The sequence below is a fragment of the Anopheles cruzii genome, chromosome X, assembly GCF_943734635.1.
Source record: "Anopheles cruzii chromosome X, idAnoCruzAS_RS32_06, whole genome shotgun sequence".
NCBI classification, from domain to species: Eukaryota; Metazoa; Arthropoda; class Insecta; order Diptera; family Culicidae; genus Anopheles; species Anopheles cruzii.
In genome coordinates, this window is record NC_069143.1 from 1413541 (window position 1) to 1419147 (window position 5607).

The 5607-nt window shown below is 50.7% G+C and overlaps 1 protein-coding gene across 1 annotated transcript in view; it reads left to right on the forward strand.

The window, feature by feature from the left end:
• Positions 1 to 3823, forward strand: part of LOC128274223 (uncharacterized) — a 305029-nt gene extending 301206 nt beyond the window's left edge. The window contains exon 6 of the mRNA XM_053012344.1: positions 3814 to 3823. The gene's annotated coding sequence lies outside the window, so the exon portion shown is untranslated. The remainder of the gene's footprint in view (positions 1 to 3813) is intronic.
• The last annotated feature ends 1784 nt before the right edge of the window (positions 3824 to 5607 follow it).

The window sequence follows — 5607 nt, forward strand, 5'->3', positions numbered from 1 at the left end:
CTGAAGTTGACTGAATGAATTTGTGGGTCGGCCGGTCTAATTATTTATACCCAATTTCCGTACGCATTTTGCCTTTCCTTCTTCCCGTGGTGTTCCCTCGGGCTTTAGTTCCTTTTCCTATGAGTTGCAATAATTTTTTTCTTCTGGTACGGTGGTGGCGTATGCAGTTCCCAGGCGTCAATAGTATAGTTCGAGGCGTCTCTGTGCACTTCTGGCGCATGTGTATCGGCGCGCCGGCGTAGCGTCGGGTTGCCGGATGCTCGTGGCCGGGATCGCCTGCGCTGCCGTGTTGGGGTGCCGGCGTGTGTTTGGACGTAGCGTCAGGTTGCCGTGTGACTGTGGCCGGGATCGCCTGCGCTGTCGCATTGGTGTCGCTGCGTTTTTGGTGTTGGGGCGAAGTTGCTGCCCGTGCGGGGTCTCTGTTTTCTTTTCTTGTTTATTTTTGTCGCAATAGGGCATCTTGTTGCGATTCCGTGGTGTGCACCGGCCGCTAATGGCTGGCAAGCTGAGAGGTAACTCGATTTGATCGCCGGGCCCACCCCTTTTTCGTTCTCTTCTTCATATCTTAACTTAGTGTTTCTGCCAATATCTTCGCTTTCGCTACCGTGGCTTTTGTTATTGGCGCCTGTCTGATTTATCGTATCCGCACCCAACTAGGAGTGAGGGGGCATTTCCTCTTGATGCTCTTTTCCTTCTGTGTTTCCTCCTCGGCCAATGTTATAGATTTGGCTTCCTCGGTTTCTTCATTTCCCTGCGTGTTTGTTTGTGGGTTGCGGTTAATGTTCTCGGCTGTTTGGGTGGCTGGGCTCTTGTGTTCTATATGATCTGGCTTCTGAGCTTCAATTTCGGTAGCGTGTGATGATGTGACCTTGGGTTTTAGGGGTTTCTTCTTTTTTGGCTCGTTAGTGGGGGAGGGGTGATTACTTGGCTCGATTTCTTGTACTATGATTGTTGGAGGTATGGTTCCTCCTTTTATCTGTTGAGGGCAGCAGGTGAATTTCCCTCTTAGCCCCAATATTGTCAGAAGTATGAGGCCCGAGATGGTCATCAGAGAGGTGGTGGTTAGCCACGGATTCTCTAGTGGGATGTATATTAGGTTTGTTAAGGGAGTTCTCTCCTTTTCGAGCTGTCGGACTTCGACGCCTATTAGCTGCTCAAGTTGATGTGGCGTGATTTTCGTCGATAGAAGATCATTGGACAGTTCAGATCGGTTGGAGTTCTGCGTGGTAATCATGTAGCGTATTTGCAGCGTTTGCGGAGTTTTTGCAACCTGCTGGGAGAATGAAATGGGCTCGTTCCGGGTGGAGCAGGCTCTTAGGCGGCGCAGTGTAGTGGAAGTGAAATTGTATTTCCAAAAAAAAAACGCTTGTGGTTCCAAATAAATGCAAATACAATTGTATACATCAACTGAGAAATGTATTGAGTGAAAAAAATAAAGCGATTTTTTTTTTTCGTTCGGGTGGGAATCAATCCCATGTTTCCCCCCCATCCAAAGTTTCTTGGGGGGGTTGAGCCGGCTCCTCGGGCTCCGGCAGCCAGGGATCGTCCTCCGGGCGATTGAACGCGCGGTCCCACTCCTCGTCGCTCATCCACCTTGCTATGGCAAGGCGGACCTCCCAAGTCGTCCCCGGACGCTCCAAGACGACCCGCTGTCGTCTTTGGAGGCGACAGAGTGTCGCCTCCAATACGCGAATGGTGCGCCCTGTAGACGGTAATGCATGAATTATTTGAACACCACTTTAGATGGTCAACCGTTTGGTTGATCTAAAACCTTTATTCGTCAACGGTCTCTTATTGACTGCTTAATCTAAAAAACTCAGTTCGTTCGCAGAGAGCTGGACTAGTCAACCTCGTGGTTAGTTAAAATGGTGCGAGGGCGCGGTTTTGCATGCTCAGTGGTTCTGCGTTCCCATGGGTGCTGAACCACTTAGCAATGCTTACCTTGCGTGGGAATGGTCAAGGGATTGCAACGTCTTCAAATGTTGCAATCGTGATCGATTTTGAAAGGGTTATTGGACGAAGTAATATGCTCGTGGGAAACTATGCAAGTTACGCCACAGCCCTTCAATGTGCGCGCACACCAGCTGAAGGACGTCGATGATCCTGGTGATCATTATTGCGACTGGCTGGCGGTGTGCTGAGCCGGGGCGTCTAGCTGGCGGGACTGCTGAGCCGGGCGTCTGGGCTGACGGGGTTGAGCCGGGGCGTCTGGCTGGCGGGGCTTCGGTGCTATTAATGCCTCGTGGTATTTTCCCTCACGGTATTCATTTTTCCTTTTACTGTTTCATCCCTGCTACCCCTTCGACAACTTTGTCTGGACCAAAACTGGCGCATCTGAAGGTTGGCTTTTCGGGAGGACTATTCGCGCACTAATTTTCTTAGTTTCCTTTGTTTTCTTTTCCCATTTCCTTGGTTCTCTTTCTTCTTTTAACATTTTTTTCTTTCCTTTCTTTAAGCTTCTCATTTTTACTTGTGTTCCGCGTATATTTCCCTTTTTCTCATTCATCGAATTCGTCTTGTCCATTTCTGTCTAACTTTGACTCCTACGTCTAATCTATGTCCTCTCTGTCCCTGCTGGCCGTTACGTTCATTTCTCTTGTTTCTTCATCTTCCCTTCTTTCCATCTGTCTCTCGACCTCGACCGCAAATCCTGCTCTTTTCTTCCGCCTACTTTTCTATCATTCCGATAGGTGAAATGAGGAAAGTCTGGTCATTTTACGTTGACAGGACATGTAGTTAAGATCCTGTCAAAAATCCTTACTACATATCGATAAAATTGTTCCCGACCTTGCTCCTTTACGCACCCTCCTTCGTTTGAATCTAACTGCTCTTTCGTTTTCTCTAACGCTTAATTTGTTTAAAACGAGCGTTTCGTTTCTATAACCTTTCCGTACACATTCAATCTTCATTTCCATCAGTACCTTATAATAATGACGTACACTCGGGGTATGGTTTAAGAATGCGTTTTATTACAATTAAAACCGTGCTCCGACCGTACGTACAAATCAAAACTGGACGCCGACGACTGCGTTGCTGGCTTATTTGTATGGTGTGTGTATGGTGAATCGCTGACTGTGCGGCGGGGTGCTCCTACGTCTAATCTATGTCCTCTCTGTCCCTGCTGGCCGTTACGTTCATTTCTCTTGTTTCTTCATCTTCCCTTCTTTCCATCTGTCTCTCGACCTCGACCGCAAATCCTGCTCTTTTCTTCCGCCTACTTTTCTATCATTCCGATAGGTGAAATGAGGAAAGTCTGGTCATTTTACGTTGACAGGACATGTAGTTAAGATCCTGTCAAAAATCCTTACTACATATCGATAAAATTGTTCCCGACCTTGCTCCTTTACGCACCCTCCTTCGTTTGAATCTAACTGCTCTTTCGTTTTCTCTAACGCTTAATTTGTTTAAAACGAGCGTTTCGTTTCTATAACCTTTCCGTACACATTCAATCTTCATTTCCATCAGTACCTTATAATAATGACGTACACTCGGGGTATGGTTTAAGAATGCGTTTTATTACAATTAAAACCGTGCTCCGACCGTACGTACAAATCAAAACTGGACGCCGACGACTGCGTTGCTGGCTTATTTGTATGGTGTGTGTATGGTGAATCGCTGACTGTGCGGCGGGGTGCTCGTCGGCTGTTTGGGCTATCTAGGTCGCGACCGGATGTAACCCGTGTTTGGCCCGTTAGCCGCTCGCGTCGTACGATGTTTCGTAATTTTATGTTTCTTTTTTTTTGTTCCGGAATTGTATCAATGATGATTTTCTTCTGAGTATGAACTAACTTTGATCTAACTTCTAAAACGTAGACTATGAAACTTGGTAAGCTATATATGATCTACATAGAGTGAACCTAAGAACGACTGTTATTTTCATGGCGATCCTCCTTTTTGCTTAAACTTTTTCCTTCTATATCTCTTCCTATTTCCCATTTCTTTCAGTCGTGATTTGTTTTCTTTCCCGCGATGGGAGGACATCCTCGTCCTCGTCGTCGGTCTCTTCCTTGATATCAAGGAAGTACCTCGTGTATTCTGAATCCGTCATCAATCTGGCGGTGAGGAACCGGACATCCCATGACGTCCGCGGGTCCTCAAGGAGGGCGTCCCTACGCCCCCTTATGGTGATGGCTGCCTTCTCTAGTGCAGCCAGCAGCCGCGCTTCCACATACGTGCGGCAGAGCTGCCATTGGTTCCGGATGGCCTCCATTGGTACTGGCGCAAGCTGGCTGGGTGTAGTAGACTGGAACAAGCTGGCTGGGTCGTACTTGGAGCAAACTGGCTGGCTGTAGTTGACTGAATGAATTTGTGGGTCGGCAGAATTAATTATTTATACCCAATTTCCGTACGCATTTTCCCTTCCGCCTACCTTCGGTGTTCCCTCGGGCTCCAGTTCTTTTTCCCATTAGTTGCAATAATTTTTTTTTTGTACGGTGGCGGTGCATGCAGTTTCGAGGCGTTAATAGCATACGGTTTTCGGTGCACCTCTGGCGCTTGTGCATCGGCGCGCCGGCGTAGCGTCGGGTTGCTGGGTGCTCGTGGCCGGGACCGCCTGCGCTGCAGCGGCCCGTTGCGGGGCGAAGTTGCGGCCCGTACGGTGTCTTCCCGGTTCTTCTCGTGGGTTAATCCCACAACTCTCCTCCGTAGAGGGTTTCGCTGGGAGGAACCGTCTCCTCTGGCTCCGGCAGCCAGAGGTCGTCGTCCGGGCGGTTGAACGTCCTTTCCCACTCTTGGCTGGACATCCACCTTGCAATTGCAAGGCGGGTGTCCCAGGTGGTGTTTTTGTGTTCTACGATGATCCGTTGTTGTCGTTGGAGGCGACGGAGTGTCACCTCCAACCACCGGATGGTTCGCCCCTCTACGTGGGCGCACACTAGCTGGAGGGCGTTAACGATCCCGTTGATCATTATTGGTGTCGGTTATTGGGCTGGAGGTTAGCTGAGACCTGCTTGTACCCCCCCCTTCCAGTTATAGTCGTCGGCCACGGCGGTCACTGTCGCTGAGCTGTTCTTTTCGGCGCGGTTTTGGCCGCTCACCGGGTTGGCGTCCTCACGTTCGCGACGTCCGCAAGTTGACGTCATCGTCGCTGCGAACAGGGGCCGGACCGTCGGGGGCTCGTGCTCGCATCCGCGCTGACTTGGCGGTATCGGCGAGTTGACCCAAATTCGTGGATCACCTGTTGTGTCGTCGGCTACGGCGCCCGCTGTCGCTGGGCTGTTGTTTCGGCGCGCGCCTGGCCGCTCGTCGGGTTGGTATCCTCCCTCTTGCGGCGTCAGCGAGTTGGCGTCATCATCGGTTCGGGCGGACCGTCGAGGGTTCTTGATCGCACCCGTGCCGATTTGGCGTTATCCGCATTTCGGCTTCCGCGTTGGTGCGCCGATCGGGCTGGCGTCCCCGTGTTCGCGACGTCAGCAAGTTGGCGACATCACCACGTTAGGCTGGACCGTCGGGGCTGTCGATCGCACCCGCGCTGACTTGGCGGTATCGGTGAGTTGACCCAAATTCGTCGATCACCTGTTGTGTCGTCGGCCACGGCGGTCGCTGTCGCTGAGCTGAGTGTTTCGGGGCGCGCCTGGCCTCTCGTTGTTGCCGGGGAGGGGTTCCAAA